This window comes from Brachyhypopomus gauderio, unplaced genomic scaffold (assembly GCF_052324685.1).
Source record: "Brachyhypopomus gauderio isolate BG-103 unplaced genomic scaffold, BGAUD_0.2 sc751, whole genome shotgun sequence".
NCBI classification, from domain to species: Eukaryota; Metazoa; Chordata; class Actinopteri; order Gymnotiformes; family Hypopomidae; genus Brachyhypopomus; species Brachyhypopomus gauderio.
The window spans coordinates 1-19,250 of NW_027507571.1; the positions used below are offsets into that span (position 1 = coordinate 1).

General features: G+C 40.3%; 28 non-coding genes and 39 pseudogenes across 28 annotated transcripts; all 67 read right to left on the reverse strand.

The window, feature by feature from the left end:
- Nucleotides 1-74: 74 nt before the first annotated feature.
- On the reverse strand, nucleotides 75-193 carry LOC143507915 (5S ribosomal RNA; annotated as a pseudogene).
- Nucleotides 194-407: 214 nt separating this feature from the next.
- Nucleotides 408-526, reverse strand: LOC143507801 (5S ribosomal RNA). The gene has a single exon (XR_013128972.1). It is a non-coding gene; the product is annotated as a 5S ribosomal RNA (ribosomal RNA).
- A 127-nt stretch (nucleotides 527-653) lies between these two features.
- Nucleotides 654-772, reverse strand: LOC143507825 (5S ribosomal RNA; annotated as a pseudogene).
- A 214-nt stretch (nucleotides 773-986) lies between these two features.
- On the reverse strand, nucleotides 987-1,105 carry LOC143507876 (5S ribosomal RNA). Its single transcript, XR_013128983.1, has one exon. It is a non-coding gene; the product is annotated as a 5S ribosomal RNA (ribosomal RNA).
- Nucleotides 1,106-1,232: 127 nt separating this feature from the next.
- LOC143507820 (5S ribosomal RNA) lies at nucleotides 1,233-1,351 on the reverse strand (annotated as a pseudogene).
- A 107-nt stretch (nucleotides 1,352-1,458) lies between these two features.
- Nucleotides 1,459-1,577, reverse strand: LOC143507896 (5S ribosomal RNA). The gene has a single exon (XR_013129002.1). It is a non-coding gene; the product is annotated as a 5S ribosomal RNA (ribosomal RNA).
- Nucleotides 1,578-1,704: 127 nt separating this feature from the next.
- On the reverse strand, nucleotides 1,705-1,823 carry LOC143507826 (5S ribosomal RNA; annotated as a pseudogene).
- A 126-nt stretch (nucleotides 1,824-1,949) lies between these two features.
- LOC143507827 (5S ribosomal RNA) lies at nucleotides 1,950-2,068 on the reverse strand (annotated as a pseudogene).
- A 213-nt stretch (nucleotides 2,069-2,281) lies between these two features.
- Nucleotides 2,282-2,400, reverse strand: LOC143507888 (5S ribosomal RNA). The gene has a single exon (XR_013128994.1). It is a non-coding gene; the product is annotated as a 5S ribosomal RNA (ribosomal RNA).
- A 127-nt stretch (nucleotides 2,401-2,527) lies between these two features.
- LOC143507811 (5S ribosomal RNA) lies at nucleotides 2,528-2,646 on the reverse strand (annotated as a pseudogene).
- Nucleotides 2,647-2,753: 107 nt separating this feature from the next.
- On the reverse strand, nucleotides 2,754-2,872 carry LOC143507897 (5S ribosomal RNA). The gene has a single exon (XR_013129003.1). It is a non-coding gene; the product is annotated as a 5S ribosomal RNA (ribosomal RNA).
- Nucleotides 2,873-3,243: 371 nt separating this feature from the next.
- LOC143507916 (5S ribosomal RNA) lies at nucleotides 3,244-3,362 on the reverse strand (annotated as a pseudogene).
- A 214-nt stretch (nucleotides 3,363-3,576) lies between these two features.
- LOC143507899 (5S ribosomal RNA) lies at nucleotides 3,577-3,695 on the reverse strand. Its single transcript, XR_013129005.1, has one exon. It is a non-coding gene; the product is annotated as a 5S ribosomal RNA (ribosomal RNA).
- A 353-nt stretch (nucleotides 3,696-4,048) lies between these two features.
- On the reverse strand, nucleotides 4,049-4,167 carry LOC143507898 (5S ribosomal RNA). Its single transcript, XR_013129004.1, has one exon. It is a non-coding gene; the product is annotated as a 5S ribosomal RNA (ribosomal RNA).
- A 127-nt stretch (nucleotides 4,168-4,294) lies between these two features.
- Nucleotides 4,295-4,413, reverse strand: LOC143507828 (5S ribosomal RNA; annotated as a pseudogene).
- Nucleotides 4,414-4,627: 214 nt separating this feature from the next.
- Nucleotides 4,628-4,746, reverse strand: LOC143507893 (5S ribosomal RNA). The gene has a single exon (XR_013128999.1). It is a non-coding gene; the product is annotated as a 5S ribosomal RNA (ribosomal RNA).
- Nucleotides 4,747-4,873: 127 nt separating this feature from the next.
- On the reverse strand, nucleotides 4,874-4,992 carry LOC143507821 (5S ribosomal RNA; annotated as a pseudogene).
- Nucleotides 4,993-5,099: 107 nt separating this feature from the next.
- On the reverse strand, nucleotides 5,100-5,218 carry LOC143507900 (5S ribosomal RNA). The gene has a single exon (XR_013129006.1). It is a non-coding gene; the product is annotated as a 5S ribosomal RNA (ribosomal RNA).
- Nucleotides 5,219-5,345: 127 nt separating this feature from the next.
- On the reverse strand, nucleotides 5,346-5,464 carry LOC143507829 (5S ribosomal RNA; annotated as a pseudogene).
- A 126-nt stretch (nucleotides 5,465-5,590) lies between these two features.
- On the reverse strand, nucleotides 5,591-5,709 carry LOC143507831 (5S ribosomal RNA; annotated as a pseudogene).
- Nucleotides 5,710-5,922: 213 nt separating this feature from the next.
- Nucleotides 5,923-6,041, reverse strand: LOC143507911 (5S ribosomal RNA). The gene has a single exon (XR_013129016.1). It is a non-coding gene; the product is annotated as a 5S ribosomal RNA (ribosomal RNA).
- Nucleotides 6,042-6,168: 127 nt separating this feature from the next.
- On the reverse strand, nucleotides 6,169-6,287 carry LOC143507812 (5S ribosomal RNA; annotated as a pseudogene).
- A 107-nt stretch (nucleotides 6,288-6,394) lies between these two features.
- Nucleotides 6,395-6,513, reverse strand: LOC143507901 (5S ribosomal RNA). The gene has a single exon (XR_013129007.1). It is a non-coding gene; the product is annotated as a 5S ribosomal RNA (ribosomal RNA).
- Nucleotides 6,514-7,217: 704 nt separating this feature from the next.
- Nucleotides 7,218-7,336, reverse strand: LOC143507808 (5S ribosomal RNA). Its single transcript, XR_013128973.1, has one exon. It is a non-coding gene; the product is annotated as a 5S ribosomal RNA (ribosomal RNA).
- Nucleotides 7,337-7,463: 127 nt separating this feature from the next.
- On the reverse strand, nucleotides 7,464-7,582 carry LOC143507832 (5S ribosomal RNA; annotated as a pseudogene).
- Nucleotides 7,583-7,796: 214 nt separating this feature from the next.
- LOC143507819 (5S ribosomal RNA) lies at nucleotides 7,797-7,915 on the reverse strand. Its single transcript, XR_013128974.1, has one exon. It is a non-coding gene; the product is annotated as a 5S ribosomal RNA (ribosomal RNA).
- A 127-nt stretch (nucleotides 7,916-8,042) lies between these two features.
- Nucleotides 8,043-8,161, reverse strand: LOC143507833 (5S ribosomal RNA; annotated as a pseudogene).
- A 126-nt stretch (nucleotides 8,162-8,287) lies between these two features.
- LOC143507834 (5S ribosomal RNA) lies at nucleotides 8,288-8,406 on the reverse strand (annotated as a pseudogene).
- Nucleotides 8,407-8,532: 126 nt separating this feature from the next.
- Nucleotides 8,533-8,651, reverse strand: LOC143507802 (5S ribosomal RNA; annotated as a pseudogene).
- Nucleotides 8,652-8,865: 214 nt separating this feature from the next.
- Nucleotides 8,866-8,984, reverse strand: LOC143507830 (5S ribosomal RNA). Its single transcript, XR_013128975.1, has one exon. It is a non-coding gene; the product is annotated as a 5S ribosomal RNA (ribosomal RNA).
- Nucleotides 8,985-9,111: 127 nt separating this feature from the next.
- Nucleotides 9,112-9,230, reverse strand: LOC143507835 (5S ribosomal RNA; annotated as a pseudogene).
- Nucleotides 9,231-9,444: 214 nt separating this feature from the next.
- On the reverse strand, nucleotides 9,445-9,563 carry LOC143507842 (5S ribosomal RNA). Its single transcript, XR_013128976.1, has one exon. It is a non-coding gene; the product is annotated as a 5S ribosomal RNA (ribosomal RNA).
- Nucleotides 9,564-9,690: 127 nt separating this feature from the next.
- On the reverse strand, nucleotides 9,691-9,809 carry LOC143507836 (5S ribosomal RNA; annotated as a pseudogene).
- Nucleotides 9,810-10,023: 214 nt separating this feature from the next.
- On the reverse strand, nucleotides 10,024-10,142 carry LOC143507853 (5S ribosomal RNA). The gene has a single exon (XR_013128977.1). It is a non-coding gene; the product is annotated as a 5S ribosomal RNA (ribosomal RNA).
- A 127-nt stretch (nucleotides 10,143-10,269) lies between these two features.
- On the reverse strand, nucleotides 10,270-10,388 carry LOC143507837 (5S ribosomal RNA; annotated as a pseudogene).
- Nucleotides 10,389-10,514: 126 nt separating this feature from the next.
- Nucleotides 10,515-10,633, reverse strand: LOC143507838 (5S ribosomal RNA; annotated as a pseudogene).
- Nucleotides 10,634-10,759: 126 nt separating this feature from the next.
- LOC143507914 (5S ribosomal RNA) lies at nucleotides 10,760-10,878 on the reverse strand (annotated as a pseudogene).
- A 107-nt stretch (nucleotides 10,879-10,985) lies between these two features.
- Nucleotides 10,986-11,104, reverse strand: LOC143507902 (5S ribosomal RNA). Its single transcript, XR_013129008.1, has one exon. It is a non-coding gene; the product is annotated as a 5S ribosomal RNA (ribosomal RNA).
- Nucleotides 11,105-11,231: 127 nt separating this feature from the next.
- LOC143507839 (5S ribosomal RNA) lies at nucleotides 11,232-11,350 on the reverse strand (annotated as a pseudogene).
- A 126-nt stretch (nucleotides 11,351-11,476) lies between these two features.
- Nucleotides 11,477-11,595, reverse strand: LOC143507840 (5S ribosomal RNA; annotated as a pseudogene).
- A 213-nt stretch (nucleotides 11,596-11,808) lies between these two features.
- LOC143507864 (5S ribosomal RNA) lies at nucleotides 11,809-11,927 on the reverse strand. Its single transcript, XR_013128978.1, has one exon. It is a non-coding gene; the product is annotated as a 5S ribosomal RNA (ribosomal RNA).
- Nucleotides 11,928-12,054: 127 nt separating this feature from the next.
- LOC143507813 (5S ribosomal RNA) lies at nucleotides 12,055-12,173 on the reverse strand (annotated as a pseudogene).
- A 107-nt stretch (nucleotides 12,174-12,280) lies between these two features.
- Nucleotides 12,281-12,399, reverse strand: LOC143507903 (5S ribosomal RNA). The gene has a single exon (XR_013129009.1). It is a non-coding gene; the product is annotated as a 5S ribosomal RNA (ribosomal RNA).
- A 127-nt stretch (nucleotides 12,400-12,526) lies between these two features.
- LOC143507814 (5S ribosomal RNA) lies at nucleotides 12,527-12,645 on the reverse strand (annotated as a pseudogene).
- A 107-nt stretch (nucleotides 12,646-12,752) lies between these two features.
- Nucleotides 12,753-12,871, reverse strand: LOC143507904 (5S ribosomal RNA). The gene has a single exon (XR_013129010.1). It is a non-coding gene; the product is annotated as a 5S ribosomal RNA (ribosomal RNA).
- Nucleotides 12,872-13,575: 704 nt separating this feature from the next.
- LOC143507872 (5S ribosomal RNA) lies at nucleotides 13,576-13,694 on the reverse strand. The gene has a single exon (XR_013128979.1). It is a non-coding gene; the product is annotated as a 5S ribosomal RNA (ribosomal RNA).
- Nucleotides 13,695-13,821: 127 nt separating this feature from the next.
- On the reverse strand, nucleotides 13,822-13,940 carry LOC143507843 (5S ribosomal RNA; annotated as a pseudogene).
- Nucleotides 13,941-14,154: 214 nt separating this feature from the next.
- On the reverse strand, nucleotides 14,155-14,273 carry LOC143507873 (5S ribosomal RNA). The gene has a single exon (XR_013128980.1). It is a non-coding gene; the product is annotated as a 5S ribosomal RNA (ribosomal RNA).
- Nucleotides 14,274-14,400: 127 nt separating this feature from the next.
- On the reverse strand, nucleotides 14,401-14,519 carry LOC143507844 (5S ribosomal RNA; annotated as a pseudogene).
- A 126-nt stretch (nucleotides 14,520-14,645) lies between these two features.
- Nucleotides 14,646-14,764, reverse strand: LOC143507845 (5S ribosomal RNA; annotated as a pseudogene).
- A 126-nt stretch (nucleotides 14,765-14,890) lies between these two features.
- On the reverse strand, nucleotides 14,891-15,009 carry LOC143507803 (5S ribosomal RNA; annotated as a pseudogene).
- A 214-nt stretch (nucleotides 15,010-15,223) lies between these two features.
- LOC143507874 (5S ribosomal RNA) lies at nucleotides 15,224-15,342 on the reverse strand. Its single transcript, XR_013128981.1, has one exon. It is a non-coding gene; the product is annotated as a 5S ribosomal RNA (ribosomal RNA).
- A 127-nt stretch (nucleotides 15,343-15,469) lies between these two features.
- LOC143507846 (5S ribosomal RNA) lies at nucleotides 15,470-15,588 on the reverse strand (annotated as a pseudogene).
- Nucleotides 15,589-15,714: 126 nt separating this feature from the next.
- LOC143507847 (5S ribosomal RNA) lies at nucleotides 15,715-15,833 on the reverse strand (annotated as a pseudogene).
- Nucleotides 15,834-16,047: 214 nt separating this feature from the next.
- On the reverse strand, nucleotides 16,048-16,166 carry LOC143507875 (5S ribosomal RNA). Its single transcript, XR_013128982.1, has one exon. It is a non-coding gene; the product is annotated as a 5S ribosomal RNA (ribosomal RNA).
- A 127-nt stretch (nucleotides 16,167-16,293) lies between these two features.
- On the reverse strand, nucleotides 16,294-16,412 carry LOC143507848 (5S ribosomal RNA; annotated as a pseudogene).
- A 126-nt stretch (nucleotides 16,413-16,538) lies between these two features.
- Nucleotides 16,539-16,657, reverse strand: LOC143507849 (5S ribosomal RNA; annotated as a pseudogene).
- A 126-nt stretch (nucleotides 16,658-16,783) lies between these two features.
- On the reverse strand, nucleotides 16,784-16,902 carry LOC143507804 (5S ribosomal RNA; annotated as a pseudogene).
- Nucleotides 16,903-17,116: 214 nt separating this feature from the next.
- LOC143507877 (5S ribosomal RNA) lies at nucleotides 17,117-17,235 on the reverse strand. Its single transcript, XR_013128984.1, has one exon. It is a non-coding gene; the product is annotated as a 5S ribosomal RNA (ribosomal RNA).
- A 127-nt stretch (nucleotides 17,236-17,362) lies between these two features.
- Nucleotides 17,363-17,481, reverse strand: LOC143507815 (5S ribosomal RNA; annotated as a pseudogene).
- A 107-nt stretch (nucleotides 17,482-17,588) lies between these two features.
- On the reverse strand, nucleotides 17,589-17,707 carry LOC143507905 (5S ribosomal RNA). Its single transcript, XR_013129011.1, has one exon. It is a non-coding gene; the product is annotated as a 5S ribosomal RNA (ribosomal RNA).
- Nucleotides 17,708-17,834: 127 nt separating this feature from the next.
- LOC143507850 (5S ribosomal RNA) lies at nucleotides 17,835-17,953 on the reverse strand (annotated as a pseudogene).
- A 214-nt stretch (nucleotides 17,954-18,167) lies between these two features.
- On the reverse strand, nucleotides 18,168-18,286 carry LOC143507894 (5S ribosomal RNA). Its single transcript, XR_013129000.1, has one exon. It is a non-coding gene; the product is annotated as a 5S ribosomal RNA (ribosomal RNA).
- A 127-nt stretch (nucleotides 18,287-18,413) lies between these two features.
- LOC143507822 (5S ribosomal RNA) lies at nucleotides 18,414-18,532 on the reverse strand (annotated as a pseudogene).
- A 107-nt stretch (nucleotides 18,533-18,639) lies between these two features.
- LOC143507906 (5S ribosomal RNA) lies at nucleotides 18,640-18,758 on the reverse strand. The gene has a single exon (XR_013129012.1). It is a non-coding gene; the product is annotated as a 5S ribosomal RNA (ribosomal RNA).
- Nucleotides 18,759-18,885: 127 nt separating this feature from the next.
- Nucleotides 18,886-19,004, reverse strand: LOC143507851 (5S ribosomal RNA; annotated as a pseudogene).
- Nucleotides 19,005-19,130: 126 nt separating this feature from the next.
- LOC143507852 (5S ribosomal RNA) lies at nucleotides 19,131-19,249 on the reverse strand (annotated as a pseudogene).
- Between the last annotated feature and the right edge of the window lies 1 nt (nucleotide 19,250).

Consider the following 19,250-nt stretch of genomic DNA (forward strand, 5'->3'; position numbering starts at 1 on the left):
CAGAAATTGCTAGTTTTTTTGCAGAACACATTTAAGCTTGCTAATTGAATGTAAACAGCAACTCAACTATAAAAGTCACACAGCACCTGGTATTCCCAAGCTGTCCCCCATACAAGTATTAACCTGGCCAAAACCTATTTAGCTTCCGAGGTCAAATGAGATCGGGCGTTTTCAGGCTGGTGTGGCCGCAAGCCATAAAACAATGCAAAGATTATCTAATTATAACAAGAGCAAAACCTGAACAACAGAAATTGCTAGTTTTTTTGCAGAACACATTTAAGCTTGCTAATTGAATGTAAACAGCAACTCAACTATAAAAGTCACACAGCACCTGGTATTCCCAAGCTGTCTCCCATACAAGTATTAACCTGGCCCAAACCTATTTAGCTTGATAATTAAATCTAATAGGCTTACAGCACCTGGTATTCCCAGGTGGTCTCCCATCCAAGTACTAACCAGGCCCAAACGAGCTTAGCTTCCGAGGTCAAATGAGATCGGGCGTTTTCAGGCTGGTGTGGCCGTAAGCCGTAAAACAATGCAAAGATGACCTATTTATAATGAGAGCAAAACCTGAACAACAGACATTGCTAGTTTTTTTTGCAGAACACCTTTAAGCTTGCTAATTGAATGTAAATAGCAACTCAACTATAAAAGTCACACAGCACCTGGTATTCCCAAGCTGTCTCCCATACAAGTATTAACCTGGCCTAAACCTATTTAGCTTCCTAGGTCAAATGAAATCGGGCGTTTTCAGGCTGGTGTGGCCGTAAGCCATAAAACAATGCAAAGATTATCTAATTATAACAAGAGCAAAACCTGAACAACAGAAATTGCTAGTTTTTTTGCAGAACACATTTAAGCTTGCTAATTGAATGTAAACAGCAACTCAACTATAAAAGTCACACAGCACCTGGTATTCCCAAGCTGTCTCCCATACAAGTATTAACCTGGCCCAAACCTATTTAGCTTGATAATTAAATCTAATAGGCTTACAGCACCTGGTATTCCCAGGTGGTCTCCCATCCAAGTACTAACCAGGCCCAAACGAGCTTAGCTTCCGAGGTCAAATGAGATCGGGCGTTTTCAGGCTGGTGTGGCCGTAAGCCATAAAACAATGCAAAGATGACCTATTTATAATGAGAGCAAAACCTGAACAACAGACATTGCTAGTTTTTTTTGCAGAACACCTTTAAGCTTGCTAATTGAATGTAAATAGCAACTCAACTATAAAAGTCACACAGCACCTGGTATTCCCAAGCTGTCTCCCATACAAGTATTAACCTGGCCTAAACCTATTTAGCTTCCTAGGTCAAATAGGATCGGGCGTTTTCAGGCTGGTGTGGCTGTAAGCCATAAAACAATGCAAAGATTATCTAATTATAACAAGAGCAAAACCTGAACAACAGAAATTGCTAGATTTTTGCAGAACACATTTAAGCTTGATAATTAAATCTAATAGGCTTACAGTACCTGGTATTCCCAGGTGGTCTCCCATCCAAGTACTAACCAGGCCCAAACGAGCTTAGCTTCCGAGGTCAAATGAGATCGGGCGTTTTCAGGCTGGTGTGGCCGTAAGCCGTAAAACAATGCAAAGATGACCTATTTATAATGAGAGCAAAACCTGAACAACAGACATTGCTAGTTTTTTTTGCAGAACACCTTTAAGCTTGCTAATTGAATGTAAATAGCAACTCAACTATAAAAGTCACACAGCACCTGGTATTCCCAAGCTGTCTCCCATACAAGTATTAACCTGGCCTAAACCTATTTAGCTTCCTAGGTCAAATGAAATCGGGCGTTTTCAGGCTGGTGTGGCCGTAAGCCATAAAACAATGCAAAGATTATCTAATTATAACAAGAGCAAAACCTGAACAACAGAAATTGCTAGTTTTTTTGCAGAACACATTTAAGCTTGCTAATTGAATGTAAACAGCAACTCAACTATAAAAGTCACACAGCACCTGGTATTCCCAAGCTGTCTCCCATACAAGTATTAACCTGGCCTAAACCTATTTAGCTTCCTAGGTCAAATGAAATCGGGCGTTTTCAGGCTGGTGTGGCCGTAAGCCATAAAACAATGCAAAGATTATCTAATTATAACAAGAGCAAAACCTGAACAACAGAAATTGCTAGTTTTTTGCAGAACACATTTAAGCTTGCTAATTGAATGTAAACAGCAACTCAACTATAAAAGTCACACAGCACCTGGTATTCCCAAGCTGTCTCCCATACAAGTATTAACCTGGCCCAAACCTATTTAGCTTGATAATTAAATCTAATAGGCTTACAGCACCTGGTATTCCCAGGTGGTCTCCCATCCAAGTACTAACCAGGCCCAAACGAGCTTAGCTTCCGAGGTCAAATGAGATCGGGCGTTTTCAGGCTGGTGTGGCCGTAAGCCGTAAAACAATGCAAAGATGACCTATTTATAATGAGAGCAAAACCTGAACAACAGACATTGCTAGTTTTTTTTGCAGAACACCTTTAAGCTTGCTAATTGAATGTAAATAGCAACTCAACTATAAAAGTCACACAGCACCTGGTATTCCCAAGCTGTCTCCCATACAAGTATTAACCTGGCCTAAACCTATTTAGCTTCCTAGGTCAAATAGGATCGGGCGTTTTCAGGCTGGTGTGGCCGTAAGCCATAAAACAATGCAAAGATTATCTAATTATAACAAGAGCAAAACCTGAACAACAGAAATTGCTAGATTTTTGCAGAACACATTTAAGCTTGATAATTAAATCTAATAGGCTTACAGTACCTGGTATTCCCAGGTGGTCTCCCATCCAAGTACTAACCAGGCCCAAACGAGCTTAGCTTCCGAGGTCAAATGAGATCGGGCGTTTTCAGGCTGGTGTGGCCGTAAGCCGTAAAACAATGCAAAGATGACCTATTTATAATGAGAGCAAAACCTGAACAACAGACATTGCTAGTTTTTTTTGCAGAACACCTTTAAGCTTGCTAATTGAATGTAAATAGCAACTCAACTATAAAAGTCACACAGCACCTGGTATTCCCAAGCTGTCTCCCATATAAGTATTAACCTGGCCTAAACCTATTTAGCTTCCTAGGTCAAATGAAATCGGGCGTTTTCAGGCTGGTGTGGCCGTAAGCCATAAAACAATGCAAAGATTATCTAATTATAACAAGAGCAAAACCTGAACAACAGAAATTGCTAGTTTTTTGCAGAACACATTTAAGCTTGCTAATTGAATGTAAACAGCAACTCAACTATAAAAGTCACACAGCACCTGGTATTCCCAAGCTGTCCCCCATACAAGTATTAACCTGGCCAAAACCTATTTAGCTTCCGAGGTCAAATGAGATCGGGCGTTTTCAGGCTGGTGTGGCCGCAAGCCATAAAACAATGCAAAGATTATCTAATTATAACAAGAGCAAAACCTGAACAACAGAAATTGCTAGTTTTTTTGCAGAACACATTTAAGCTTGCTAATTGAATGTAAACAGCAACTCAACTATAAAAGTCACACAGCACCTGGTATTCCCAAGCTGTCTCCCATACAAGTATTAACCTGGCCCAAACCTATTTAGCTTGATAATTAAATCTAATAGGCTTACAGCACCTGGTATTCCCAGGTGGTCTCCCATCCAAGTACTAACCAGGCCCAAACGAGCTTAGCTTCCGAGGTCAAATGAGATCGGGCGTTTTCAGGCTGGTGTGGCCGTAAGCCGTAAAACAATGCAAAGATGACCTATTTATAATGAGAGCAAAACCTGAACAACAGACATTGCTAGTTTTTTTTGCAGAACACCTTTAAGCTTGCTAATTGAATGTAAATAGCAACTCAACTATAAAAGTCACACAGCACCTGGTATTCCCAAGCTGTCTCCCATATAAGTATTAACCTGGCCTAAACCTATTTAGCTTCCTAGGTCAAATGAAATCGGGCGTTTTCAGGCTGGTGTGGCCGTAAGCCATAAAACAATGCAAAGATTATCTAATTATAACAAGAGCAAAACCTGAACAACAGAAATTGCTAGATTTTTGCAGAACACATTTAAGCTTGATAATTAAATCTAATAGGCTTACAGTACCTGGTATTCCCAGGTGGTCTCCCATCCAAGTACTAACCAGGCCCAAACGAGCTTAGCTTCCGAGGTCAAATGAGATCGGGCGTTTTCAGGCTGGTGTGGCCGTAAGCCGTAAAACAATGCAAAGATGACCTATTTATAATGAGAGCAAAACCTGAACAACAGACATTGCTAGTTTTTTTTGCAGAACACCTTTAAGCTTGCTAATTGAATGTAAATAGCAACTCAACTATAAAAGTCACACAGCACCTGGTATTCCCAAGCTGTCTCCCATACAAGTATTAACCTGGCCTAAACCTATTTAGCTTCCTAGGTCAAATGAAATCGGGCGTTTTCAGGCTGGTGTGGCCGTAAGCCATAAAACAATGCAAAGATTATCTAATTATAACAAGAGCAAAACCTGAACAACAGAAATTGCTAGTTTTTTTGCAGAACACATTTAAGCTTGCTAATTGAATGTAAACAGCAACTCAACTATAAAAGTCACACAGCACCTGGTATTCCCAAGCTGTCTCCCATACAAGTATTAACCTGGCCCAAACCTATTTAGCTTGATAATTAAATCTAATAGGCTTACAGCACCTGGTATTCCCAGGTGGTCTCCCATCCAAGTACTAACCAGGCCCAAACAAGCTTAGCTTCCGAGGTCAAATGAGATCGGGCGTTTTCAGGCTGGTGTGGCCGTAAGCCATAAAACAATGCAAAGATGACCTATTTATAATGAGAGCAAAACCTGAACAACAGACATTGCTAGTTTTTTTTGCAGAACACCTTTAAGCTTGCTAATTGAATGTAAATAGCAACTCAACTATAAAAGTCACACAGCACCTGGTATTCCCAAGCTGTCTCCCATACAAGTATTAACCTGGCCTAAACCTATTTAGCTTCCTAGGTCAAATAGGATCGGGCGTTTTCAGGCTGGTGTGGCTGTAAGCCATAAAACAATGCAAAGATTATCTAATTATAACAAGAGCAAAACCTGAACAACAGAAATTGCTAGATTTTTGCAGAACACATTTAAGCTTGATAATTAAATCTAATAGGCTTACAGTACCTGGTATTCCCAGGTGGTCTCCCATCCAAGTACTAACCAGGCCCAAACGAGCTTAGCTTCCGAGGTCAAATGAGATCGGGCGTTTTCAGGCTGGTGTGGCCGTAAGCCGTAAAACAATGCAAAGATGACCTATTTATAATGAGAGCAAAACCTGAACAACAGACATTGCTAGTTTTTTTTGCAGAACACCTTTAAGCTTGCTAATTGAATGTAAATAGCAACTCAACTATAAAAGTCACACAGCACCTGGTATTCCCAAGCTGTCTCCCATACAAGTATTAACCTGGCCTAAACCTATTTAGCTTCCTAGGTCAAATGAAATCGGGCGTTTTCAGGCTGGTGTGGCCGTAAGCCATAAAACAATGCAAAGATTATCTAATTATAACAAGAGCAAAACCTGAACAACAGAAATTGCTAGTTTTTTTGCAGAACACATTTAAGCTTGCTAATTGAATGTAAACAGCAACTCAACTATAAAAGTCACACAGCACCTGGTATTCCCAAGCTGTCTCCCATACAAGTATTAACCTGGCCTAAACCTATTTAGCTTCCTAGGTCAAATGAAATCGGGCGTTTTCAGGCTGGTGTGGCCGTAAGCCATAAAACAATGCAAAGATTATCTAATTATAACAAGAGCAAAACCTGAACAACAGAAATTGCTAGTTTTTTGCAGAACACATTTAAGCTTGCTAATTGAATGTAAACAGCAACTCAACTATAAAAGTCACACAGCACCTGGTATTCCCAAGCTGTCTCCCATACAAGTATTAACCTGGCCCAAACCTATTTAGCTTGATAATTAAATCTAATAGGCTTACAGCACCTGGTATTCCCAGGTGGTCTCCCATCCAAGTACTAACCAGGCCCAAACGAGCTTAGCTTCCGAGGTCAAATGAGATCGGGCGTTTTCAGGCTGGTGTGGCCGTAAGCCGTAAAACAATGCAAAGATGACCTATTTATAATGAGAGCAAAACCTGAACAACAGACATTGCTAGTTTTTTTTGCAGAACACCTTTAAGCTTGCTAATTGAATGTAAATAGCAACTCAACTATAAAAGTCACACAGCACCTGGTATTCCCAAGCTGTCTCCCATACAAGTATTAACCTGGCCTAAACCTATTTAGCTTCCTAGGTCAAATAGGATCGGGCGTTTTCAGGCTGGTGTGGCCGTAAGCCATAAAACAATGCAAAGATTATCTAATTATAACAAGAGCAAAACCTGAACAACAGAAATTGCTAGATTTTTGCAGAACACATTTAAGCTTGATAATTAAATCTAATAGGCTTACAGTACCTGGTATTCCCAGGTGGTCTCCCATCCAAGTACTAACCAGGCCCAAACGAGCTTAGCTTCCGAGGTCAAATGAGATCGGGCGTTTTCAGGCTGGTGTGGCCGTAAGCCGTAAAACAATGCAAAGATGACCTATTTATAATGAGAGCAAAACCTGAACAACAGACATTGCTAGTTTTTTTTGCAGAACACCTTTAAGCTTGCTAATTGAATGTAAATAGCAACTCAACTATAAAAGTCACACAGCACCTGGTATTCCCAAGCTGTCTCCCATATAAGTATTAACCTGGCCTAAACCTATTTAGCTTCCTAGGTCAAATGAAATCGGGCGTTTTCAGGCTGGTGTGGCCGTAAGCCATAAAACAATGCAAAGATTATCTAATTATAACAAGAGCAAAACCTGAACAACAGAAATTGCTAGTTTTTTGCAGAACACATTTAAGCTTGCTAATTGAATGTAAACAGCAACTCAACTATAAAAGTCACACTGCACCTGGTATTCCCAAGCTGTCCCCCATACAAGTATTAACCTGGCCAAAAGCTATTTAGCTTCCGAGGTCAAATGAGATCGGGCGTTTTCAGGCTGGTGTGGCCGCAAGCCATAAAACAATGCAAAGATTATCTAATTATAACAAGAGCAAAACCTGAACAACAGAAATTGCTAGTTTTTTTGCAGAACACATTTAAGCTTGCTAATTGAATGTAAACAGCAACTCAACTATAAAAGTCACACAGCACCTGGTATTCCCAAGCTGTCTCCCATACAAGTATTAACCTGGCCCAAACCTATTTAGCTTGATAATTAAATCTAATAGGCTTACAGCACCTGGTATTCCCAGGTGGTCTCCCATCCAAGTACTAACCAGGCCCAAACGAGCTTAGCTTCCGAGGTCAAATGAGATCGGGCGTTTTCAGGCTGGTGTGGCCGTAAGCCGTAAAACAATGCAAAGATGACCTATTTATAATGAGAGCAAAACCTGAACAACAGACATTGCTAGTTTTTTTTGCAGAACACCTTTAAGCTTGCTAATTGAATGTAAATAGCAACTCAACTATAAAAGTCACACAGCACCTGGTATTCCCAAGCTGTCTCCCATACAAGTATTAACCTGGCCTAAACCTATTTAGCTTCCTAGGTCAAATGAAATCGGGCGTTTTCAGGCTGGTGTGGCCGTAAGCCATAAAACAATGCAAAGATTATCTAATTATAACAAGAGCAAAACCTGAACAACAGAAATTGCTAGTTTTTTTGCAGAACACATTTAAGCTTGCTAATTGAATGTAAACAGCAACTCAACTATAAAAGTCACACAGCACCTGGCATTCCCAAGCTGTCTCCCATACAAGTATTAACCTGGCCCAAACCTATTTAGCTTGATAATTAAATCTAATAGGCTTACAGCACCTGGTATTCCCAGGTGGTCTCCCATCCAAGTACTAACCAGGCCCAAACGAGCTTAGCTTCCGAGGTCAAATGAGATCGGGCGTTTTCAGGCTGGTGTGGCCGTAAGCCGTAAAACAATGCAAAGATGACCTATTTATAATGAGAGCAAAACCTGAACAACAGACATTGCTAGTTTTTTTTGCAGAACACCTTTAAGCTTGCTAATTGAATGTAAATAGCAACTCAACTATAAAAGTCACACAGCACCTGGTATTCCCAAGCTGTCTCCCATACAAGTATTAACCTGGCCTAAACCTATTTAGCTTCCTAGGTCAAATGAAATCGGGCGTTTTCAGGCTGGTGTGGCCGTAAGCCATAAAACAATGCAAAGATTATCTAATTATAACAAGAGCAAAACCTGAACAACAGAAATTGCTAGTTTTTTTGCAGAACACATTTAAGCTTGCTAATTGAATGTAAACAGCAACTCAACTATAAAAGTCACACAGCACCTGGTATTCCCAAGCTGTCTCCCATACAAGTATTAACCTGGCCTAAACCTATTTAGCTTCCTAGGTCAAATGAAATCGGGCGTTTTCAGGCTGGTGTGGCCGTAAGCCATAAAACAATGCAAAGATTATCTAATTATAACAAGAGCAAAACCTGAACAACAGAAATTGCTAGTTTTTTTGCAGAACACATTTAAGCTTGCTAATTGAATGTAAACAGCAACTCAACTATAAAAGTCACACAGCACCTGGTATTCCCAAGCTGTCCCCCATACAAGTATTAACCTGGCCAAAACCTATTTAGCTTCCGAGGTCAAATGAGATCGGGCGTTTTCAGGCTGGTGTGGCCGCAAGCCATAAAACAATGCAAAGATTATCTAATTATAACAAGAGCAAAACCTGAACAACAGAAATTGCTAGTTTTTTTGCAGAACACATTTAAGCTTGCTAATTGAATGTAAACAGCAACTCAACTATAAAAGTCACACAGCACCTGGTATTCCCAAGCTGTCTCCCATACAAGTATTAACCTGGCCCAAACCTATTTAGCTTGATAATTAAATCTAATAGGCTTACAGCACCTGGTATTCCCAGGTGGTCTCCCATCCAAGTACTAACCAGGCCCAAACGAGCTTAGCTTCCGAGGTCAAATGAGATCGGGCGTTTTCAGGCTGGTGTGGCCGTAAGCCGTAAAACAATGCAAAGATGACCTATTTATAATGAGAGCAAAACCTGAACAACAGACATTGCTAGTTTTTTTTGCAGAACACCTTTAAGCTTGCTAATTGAATGTAAATAGCAACTCAACTATAAAAGTCACACAGCACCTGGTATTCCCAAGCTGTCTCCCATACAAGTATTAACCTGGCCTAAACCTATTTAGCTTCCTAGGTCAAATGAAATCGGGCGTTTTCAGGCTGGTGTGGCCGTAAGCCATAAAACAATGCAAAGATTATCTAATTATAACAAGAGCAAAACCTGAACAACAGAAATTGCTAGTTTTTTTGCAGAACACATTTAAGCTTGCTAATTGAATGTAAACAGCAACTCAACTATAAAAGTCACACAGCACCTGGTATTCCCAAGCTGTCTCCCATACAAGTATTAACCTGGCCCAAACCTATTTAGCTTGATAATTAAATCTAATAGGCTTACAGCACCTGGTATTCCCAGGTGGTCTCCCATCCAAGTACTAACCAGGCCCAAACGAGCTTAGCTTCCGAGGTCAAATGAGATCGGGCGTTTTCAGGCTGGTGTGGCCGTAAGCCGTAAAACAATGCAAAGATGACCTATTTATAATGAGAGCAAAACCTGAACAACAGACATTGCTAGTTTTTTTTGCAGAACACCTTTAAGCTTGCTAATTGAATGTAAATAGCAACTCAACTATAAAAGTCACACAGCACCTGGTATTCCCAAGCTGTCTCCCATACAAGTATTAACCTGGCCTAAACCTATTTAGCTTCCTAGGTCAAATGAAATCGGGCGTTTTCAGGCTGGTGTGGCCGTAAGCCATAAAACAATGCAAAGATTATCTAATTATAACAAGAGCAAAACCTGAACAACAGAAATTGCTAGTTTTTTTGCAGAACACATTTAAGCTTGCTAATTGAATGTAAACAGCAACTCAACTATAAAAGTCACACAGCACCTGGCATTCCCAAGCTGTCTCCCATACAAGTATTAACCTGGCCCAAACCTATTTAGCTTGATAATTAAATCTAATAGGCTTACAGCACCTGGTATTCCCAGGTGGTCTCCCATCCAAGTACTAACCAGGCCCAAACGAGCTTAGCTTCCGAGGTCAAATGAGATCGGGCGTTTTCAGGCTGGTGTGGCCGTAAGCCGTAAAACAATGCAAAGATGACCTATTTATAATGAGAGCAAAACCTGAACAACAGACATTGCTAGTTTTTTTTGCAGAACACCTTTAAGCTTGCTAATTGAATGTAAATAGCAACTCAACTATAAAAGTCACACAGCACCTGGTATTCCCAAGCTGTCTCCCATACAAGTATTAACCTGGCCTAAACCTATTTAGCTTCCTAGGTCAAATGAAATCGGGCGTTTTCAGGCTGGTGTGGCCGTAAGCCATAAAACAATGCAAAGATTATCTAATTATAACAAGAGCAAAACCTGAACAACAGAAATTGCTAGTTTTTTTGCAGAACACATTTAAGCTTGCTAATTGAATGTAAACAGCAACTCAACTATAAAAGTCACACAGCACCTGGTATTCCCAAGCTGTCTCCCATACAAGTATTAACCTGGCCTAAACCTATTTAGCTTCCTAGGTCAAATGAAATCGGGCGTTTTCAGGCTGGTGTGGCCGTAAGCCATAAAACAATGCAAAGATTATCTAATTATAACAAGAGCAAAACCTGAACAACAGAAATTGCTAGTTTTTTTGCAGAACACATTTAAGCTTGCTAATTGAATGTAAACAGCAACTCAACTATAAAAGTCACACAGCACCTGGTATTCCCAAGCTGTCCCCCATACAAGTATTAACCTGGCCAAAACCTATTTAGCTTCCGAGGTCAAATGAGATCGGGCGTTTTCAGGCTGGTGTGGCTGTAAGCCATAAAACAATGCAAAGATTATCTAATTATAACAAGAGCAAAACCTGAACAACAGAAATTGCTAGATTTTTGCAGAACACATTTAAGCTTGATAATTAAATCTAATAGGCTTACAGTACCTGGTATTCCCAGGTGGTCTCCCATCCAAGTACTAACCAGGCCCAAACGAGCTTAGCTTCCGAGGTCAAATGAGATCGGGCGTTTTCAGGCTGGTGTGGCCGTAAGCCGTAAAACAATGCAAAGATGACCTATTTATAATGAGAGCAAAACCTGAACAACAGACATTGCTAGTTTTTTTTGCAGAACACCTTTAAGCTTGCTAATTGAATGTAAATAGCAACTCAACTATAAAAGTCACACAGCACCTGGTATTCCCAAGCTGTCTCCCATACAAGTATTAACCTGGCCTAAACCTATTTAGCTTCCTAGGTCAAATGAAATCGGGCGTTTTCAGGCTGGTGTGGCCGTAAGCCATAAAACAATGCAAAGATTATCTAATTATAACAAGAGCAAAACCTGAACAACAGAAATTGCTAGTTTTTTTGCAGAACACATTTAAGCTTGCTAATTGAATGTAAACAGCAACTCAACTATAAAAGTCACACAGCACCTGGTATTCCCAAGCTGTCTCCCATACAAGTATTAACCTGGCCTAAACCTATTTAGCTTCCTAGGTCAAATGAAATCGGGCGTTTTCAGGCTGGTGTGGCCGTAAGCCATAAAACAATGCAAAGATTATCTAATTATAACAAGAGCAAAACCTGAACAACAGAAATTGCTAGTTTTTTGCAGAACACATTTAAGCTTGCTAATTGAATGTAAACAGCAACTCAACTATAAAAGTCACACAGCACCTGGTATTCCCAAGCTGTCTCCCATACAAGTATTAACCTGGCCCAAACCTATTTAGCTTGATAATTAAATCTAATAGGCTTACAGCACCTGGTATTCCCAGGTGGTCTCCCATCCAAGTACTAACCAGGCCCAAACGAGCTTAGCTTCCGAGGTCAAATGAGATCGGGCGTTTTCAGGCTGGTGTGGCCGTAAGCCGTAAAACAATGCAAAGATGACCTATTTATAATGAGAGCAAAACCTGAACAACAGACATTGCTAGTTTTTTTTGCAGAACACCTTTAAGCTTGCTAATTGAATGTAAATAGCAACTCAACTATAAAAGTCACACAGCACCTGGTATTCCCAAGCTGTCTCCCATACAAGTATTAACCTGGCCTAAACCTATTTAGCTTCCTAGGTCAAATAGGATCGGGCGTTTTCAGGCTGGTGTGGCCGTAAGCCATAAAACAATGCAAAGATTATCTAATTATAACAAGAGCAAAACCTGAACAACAGAAATTGCTAGATTTTTGCAGAACACATTTAAGCTTGATAATTAAATCTAATAGGCTTACAGTACCTGGTATTCCCAGGTGGTCTCCCATCCAAGTACTAACCAGGCCCAAACGAGCTTAGCTTCCGAGGTCAAATGAGATCGGGCGTTTTCAGGCTGGTGTGGCCGTAAGCCGTAAAACAATGCAAAGATGACCTATTTATAATGAGAGCAAAACCTGAACAACAGACATTGCTAGTTTTTTTTGCAGAACACCTTTAAGCTTGCTAATTGAATGTAAATAGCAACTCAACTATAAAAGTCACACAGCACCTGGTATTCCCAAGCTGTCTCCCATACAAGTATTAACCTGGCCTAAACCTATTTAGCTTCCTAGGTCAAATAGGATCGGGCGTTTTCAGGCTGGTGTGGCCGTAAGCCATAAAACAATGCAAAGATTATCTAATTATAACAAGAGCAAAACCTGAACAACAGAAATTGCTAGATTTTTGCAGAACACATTTAAGCTTGATAATTAAATCTAATAGGCTTACAGTACCTGGTATTCCCAGGTGGTCTCCCATCCAAGTACTAACCAGGCCCAAACGAGCTTAGCTTCCGAGGTCAAATGAGATCGGGCGTTTTCAGGCTGGTGTGGCCGTAAGCCGTAAAACAATGCAAAGATGACCTATTTATAATGAGAGCAAAACCTGAACAACAGACATTGCTAGTTTTTTTTGCAGAACACCTTTAAGCTTGCTAATTGAATGTAAATAGCAACTCAACTATAAAAGTCACACAGCACCTGGTATTCCCAAGCTGTCTCCCATATAAGTATTAACCTGGCCTAAACCTATTTAGCTTCCTAGGTCAAATGAAATCGGGCGTTTTCAGGCTGGTGTGGCCGTAAGCCATAAAACAATGCAAAGATTATCTAATTATAACAAGAGCAAAACCTGAACAACAGAAATTGCTAGTTTTTTGCAGAACACATTTAAGCTTGCTAATTGAATGTAAACAGCAACTCAACTATAAAAGTCACACTGCACCTGGTATTCCCAAGCTGTCCCCCATACAAGTATTAACCTGGCCAAAAGCTATTTAGCTTCCGAGGTCAAATGAGATCGGGCGTTTTCAGGCTGGTGTGGCCGCAAGCCATAAAACAATGCAAAGATTATCTAATTATAACAAGAGCAAAACCTGAACAACAGAAATTGCTAGTTTTTTTGCAGAACACATTTAAGCTTGCTAATTGAATGTAAACAGCAACTCAACTATAAAAGTCACACAGCACCTGGTATTCCCAAGCTGTCTCCCATACAAGTATTAACCTGGCCCAAACCTATTTAGCTTGATAATTAAATCTAATAGGCTTACAGCACCTGGTATTCCCAGGTGGTCTCCCATCCAAGTACTAACCAGGCCCAAACGAGCTTAGCTTCCGAGGTCAAATGAGATCGGGCGTTTTCAGGCTGGTGTGGCCGTAAGCCGTAAAACAATGCAAAGATGACCTATTTATAATGAGAGCAAAACCTGAACAACAGACATTGCTAGTTTTTTTTGCAGAACACCTTTAAGCTTGCTAATTGAATGTAAATAGCAACTCAACTATAAAAGTCACACAGCACCTGGTATTCCCAAGCTGTCTCCCATACAAGTATTAACCTGGCCTAAACCTATTTAGCTTCCTAGGTCAAATGAAATCGGGCGTTTTCAGGCTGGTGTGGCCGTAAGCCATAAAACAATGCAAAGATTATCTAATTATAACAAGAGCAAAACCTGAACAACAGAAATTGCTAGTTTTTTTGCAGAACACATTTAAGCTTGCTAATTGAATGTAAACAGCAACTCAACTATAAAAGTCACACAGCACCTGGCATTCCCAAGCTGTCTCCCATACAAGTATTAACCTGGCCCAAACCTATTTAGCTTGATAATTAAATCTAATAGGCTTACAGCACCTGGTATTCCCAGGTGGTCTCCCATCCAAGTACTAACCAGGCCCAAACGAGCTTAGCTTCCGAGGTCAAATGAGATCGGGCGTTTTCAGGCTGGTGTGGCCGTAAGCCGTAAAACAATGCAAAGATGACCTATTTATAATGAGAGCAAAACCTGAACAACAGACATTGCTAGTTTTTTTTGCAGAACACCTTTAAGCTTGCTAATTGAATGTAAATAGCAACTCAACTATAAAAGTCACACAGCACCTGGTATTCCCAAGCTGTCTCCCATACAAGTATTAACCTGGCCTAAACCTATTTAGCTTCCTAGGTCAAATGAAATCGGGCGTTTTCAGGCTGGTGTGGCCGTAAGCCATAAAACAATGCAAAGATTATCTAATTATAACAAGAGCAAAACCTGAACAACAGAAATTGCTAGTTTTTTTGCAGAACACATTTAAGCTTGCTAATTGAATGTAAACAGCAACTCAACTATAAAAGTCACACAGCACCTGGTATTCCCAAGCTGTCTCCCATACAAGTATTAACCTGGCCTAAACCTATTTAGCTTCCTAGGTCAAATGAAATCGGGCGTTTTCAGGCTGGTGTGGCCGTAAGCCATAAAACAATGCAAAGATTATCTAATTATAACAAGAGCAAAACCTGAACAACAGAAATTGCTAGTTTTTTTGCAGAACACATTTAAGCTTGCTAATTGAATGTAAACAGCAACTCAACTATAAAAGTCACACAGCACCTGGTATTCCCAAGCTGTCCCCCATACAAGTATTAACCTGGCCAAAACCTATTTAGCTTCCGAGGTCAAATGAGATCGGGCGTTTTCAGGCTGGTGTGGCCGCAAGCCATAAAACAATGCAAAGATTATCTAATTATAACAAGAGCAAAACCTGAACAACAGAAATTGCTAGTTTTTTTGCAGAACACATTTAAGCTTGCTAATTGAATGTAAACAGCAACTCAACTATAAAAGTCACACAGCACCTGGTATTCCCAAGCTGTCTCCCATACAAGTATTAACCTGGCCCAAACCTATTTAGCTTGATAATTAAATCTAATAGGCTTACAGCACCTGGTATTCCCAGGTGGTCTCCCATCCAAGTACTAACCAGGCCCAAACGAGCTTAGCTTCCGAGGTCAAATGAGATCGGGCGTTTTCAGGCTGGTGTGGCCGTAAGCCGTAAAACAATGCAAAGATGACCTATTTATAATGAGAGCAAAACCTGAACAACAGACATTGCTAGTTTTTTTTGCAGAACACCTTTAAGCTTGCTAATTGAATGTAAATAGCAACTCAACTATAAAAGTCACACAGCACCTGGTATTCCCAAGCTGTCTCCCATACAAGTATTAACCTGGCCTAAACCTATTTAGCTTCCTAGGTCAAATGAAATCGGGCGTTTTCAGGCTGGTGTGGCCGTAAGCCATAAAACAATGCAAAGATTATCTAATTATAACAAGAGCAAAACCTGAACAACAGAAATTGCTAGTTTTTTTGCAGAACACATTTAAGCTTGCTAATTGAATGTAAACAGCAACTCAACTATAAAAGTCACACAGCACCTGGTATTCCCAAGCTGTCTCCCATACAAGTATTAACCTGGCCTAAACCTATTTAGCTTCCTAGGTCAAATGAAATCGGGCGTTTTCAGGCTGGTGTGGCCGTAAGCCATAAAACAATGCAAAGATTATCTAATTATAACAAGAGCAAAACCTGAACAACAGAAATTGCTAGTTTTTTTGCAGAACACATTTAAGCTTGCTAATTGAATGTAAACAGCAACTCAACTATAAAAGTCACACAGCACCTGGCATTCCCAAGCTGTCTCCCATACAAGTATTAACCTGGCCCAAACCTATTTAGCTTGATAATTAAATCTAATAGGCTTACAGCACCTGGTATTCCCAGGTGGTCTCCCATCCAAGTACTAACCAGGCCCAAACGAGCTTAGCTTCCGAGGTCAAATGAGATCGGGCGTTTTCAGGCTGGTGTGGCCGTAAGCCGTAAAACAATGCAAAGATGACCTATTTATAATGAGAGCAAAACCTGAACAACAGACATTGCTAGTTTTTTTTGCAGAACACCTTTAAGCTTGCTAATTGAATGTAAATAGCAACTCAACTATAAAAGTCACACAGCACCTGGTATTCCCAAGCTGTCTCCCATACAAGTATTAACCTGGCCTAAACCTATTTAGCTTCCTAGGTCAAATGAAATCGGGCGTTTTCAGGCTGGTGTGGCCGTAAGCCATAAAACAATGCAAAGATTATCTAATTATAACAAGAGCAAAACCTGAACAACAGAAATTGCTAGTTTTTTTGCAGAACACATTTAAGCTTGCTAATTGAATGTAAACAGCAACTCAACTATAAAAGTCACACAGCACCTGGTATTCCCAAGCTGTCTCCCATACAAGTATTAACCTGGCCTAAACCTATTTAGCTTCCTAGGTCAAATGAAATCGGGCGTTTTCAGGCTGGTGTGGCCGTAAGCCATAAAACAATGCAAAGATTATCTAATTATAACAAGAGCAAAACCTGAACAACAGAAATTGCTAGTTTTTTTGCAGAACACATTTAAGCTTGCTAATTGAATGTAAACAGCAACTCAACTATAAAAGTCACACAGCACCTGGTATTCCCAAGCTGTCCCCCATACAAGTATTAACCTGGCCAAAACCTATTTAGCTTCCGAGGTCAAATGAGATCGGGCGTTTTCAGGCTGGTGTGGCCGCAAGCCATAAAACAATGCAAAGATTATCTAATTATAACAAGAGCAAAACCTGAACAACAGAAATTGCTAGTTTTTTTGCAGAACACATTTAAGCTTGCTAATTGAATGTAAACAGCAACTCAACTATAAAAGTCACACAGCACCTGGTATTCCCAAGCTGTCTCCCATACAAGTATTAACCTGGCCCAAACCTATTTAGCTTGATAATTAAATCTAATAGGCTTACAGCACCTGGTATTCCCAGGTGGTCTCCCATCCAAGTACTAACCAGGCCCAAACGAGCTTAGCTTCCGAGGTCAAATGAGATCGGGCGTTTTCAGGCTGGTGTGGCCGTAAGCCGTAAAACAATGCAAAGATGACCTATTTATAATGAGAGCAAAACCTGAACAACAGACATTGCTAGTTTTTTTTGCAGAACACCTTTAAGCTTGCTAATTGAATGTAAATAGCAACTCAACTATAAAAGTCACACAGCACCTGGTATTCCCAAGCTGTCTCCCATACAAGTATTAACCTGGCCTAAACCTATTTAGCTTCCTAGGTCAAATAGGATCGGGCGTTTTCAGGCTGGTGTGGCCGTAAGCCATAAAACAATGCAAAGATTATCTAATTATAACAAGAGCAAAACCTGAACAACAGAAATTGCTAGATTTTTGCAGAACACATTTAAGCTTGATAATTAAATCTAATAGGCTTACAGTACCTGGTATTCCCAGGTGGTCTCCCATCCAAGTACTAACCAGGCCCAAACGAGCTTAGCTTCCGAGGTCAAATGAGATCGGGCGTTTTCAGGCTGGTGTGGCCGTAAGCCGTAAAACAATGCAAAGATGACCTATTTATAATGAGAGCAAAACCTGAACAACAGACATTGCTAGTTTTTTTTGCAGAACACCTTTAAGCTTGCTAATTGAATGTAAATAGCAACTCAACTATAAAAGTCACACAGCACCTGGTATTCCCAAGCTGTCTCCCATACAAGTATTAACCTGGCCTAAACCTATTTAGCTTCCTAGGTCAAATGAAATCGGGCGTTTTCAGGCTGGTGTGGCCGTAAGCCATAAAACAATGCAAAGATTATCTAATTATAACAAGAGCAAAACCTGAACAACAGAAATTGCTAGTTTTTTTGCAGAACACATTTAAGCTTGCTAATTGAATGTAAACAGCAACTCAACTATAAAAGTCACACAGCACCTGGTATTCCCAAGCTGTCTCCCATACAAGTATTAACCTGGCCCAAACCTATTTAGCTTGATAATTAAATCTAATAGGCTTACAGCACCTGGTATTCCCAGGTGGTCTCCCATCCAAGTACTAACCAGGCCCAAACAAGCTTAGCTTCCGAGGTCAAATGAGATCGGGCGTTTTCAGGCTGGTGTGGCCGTAAGCCATAAAACAATGCAAAGATGACCTATTTATAATGAGAGCAAAACCTGAACAACAGACATTGCTAGTTTTTTTTGCAGAACACCTTTAAGCTTGCTAATTGAATGTAAATAGCAACTCAACTATAAAAGTCACACAGCACCTGGTATTCCCAAGCTGTCTCCCATACAAGTATTAACCTGGCCTAAACCTATTTAGCTTCCTAGGTCAAATAGGATCGGGCGTTTTCAGGCTGGTGTGGCTGTAAGCCATAAAACAATGCAAAGATTATCTAATTATAACAAGAGCAAAACCTGAACAACAGAAATTGCTAGATTTTTGCAGAACACATTTAAGCTTGATAATTAAATCTAATAGGCTTACAGTACCTGGTATTCCCAGGTGGTCTCCCATCCAAGTACTAACCAGGCCCAAACGAGCTTAGCTTCCGAGGTCAAATGAGATCGGGCGTTTTCAGGCTGGTGTGGCCGTAAGCCGTAAAACAATGCAAAGATGACCTATTTATAATGAGAGCAAAACCTGAACAACAGACATTGCTAGTTTTTTTTGCAGAACACCTTTAAGCTTGCTAATTGAATGTAAATAGCAACTCAACTATAAAAGTCACACAGCACCTGGTATTCCCAAGCTGTCTCCCATACAAGTATTAACCTGGCCTAAACCTATTTAGCTTCCTAGGTCAAATGAAATCGGGCGTTTTCAGGCTGGTGTGGCCGTAAGCCATAAAACAATGCAAAGATTATCTAATTATAACAAGAGCAAAACCTGAACAACAGAAATTGCTAGTTTTTTTGCAGAACACATTTAAGCTTGCTAATTGAATGTAAACAGCAACTCAACTATAAAAGTCACACAGCACCTGGTATTCCCAAGCTGTCTCCCATACAAGTATTAACCTGGCCTAAACCTATTTAGCTTCCTAGGTCAAATGAAATCGGGCGTTTTCAGGCTGGTGTGGCCGTAAGCC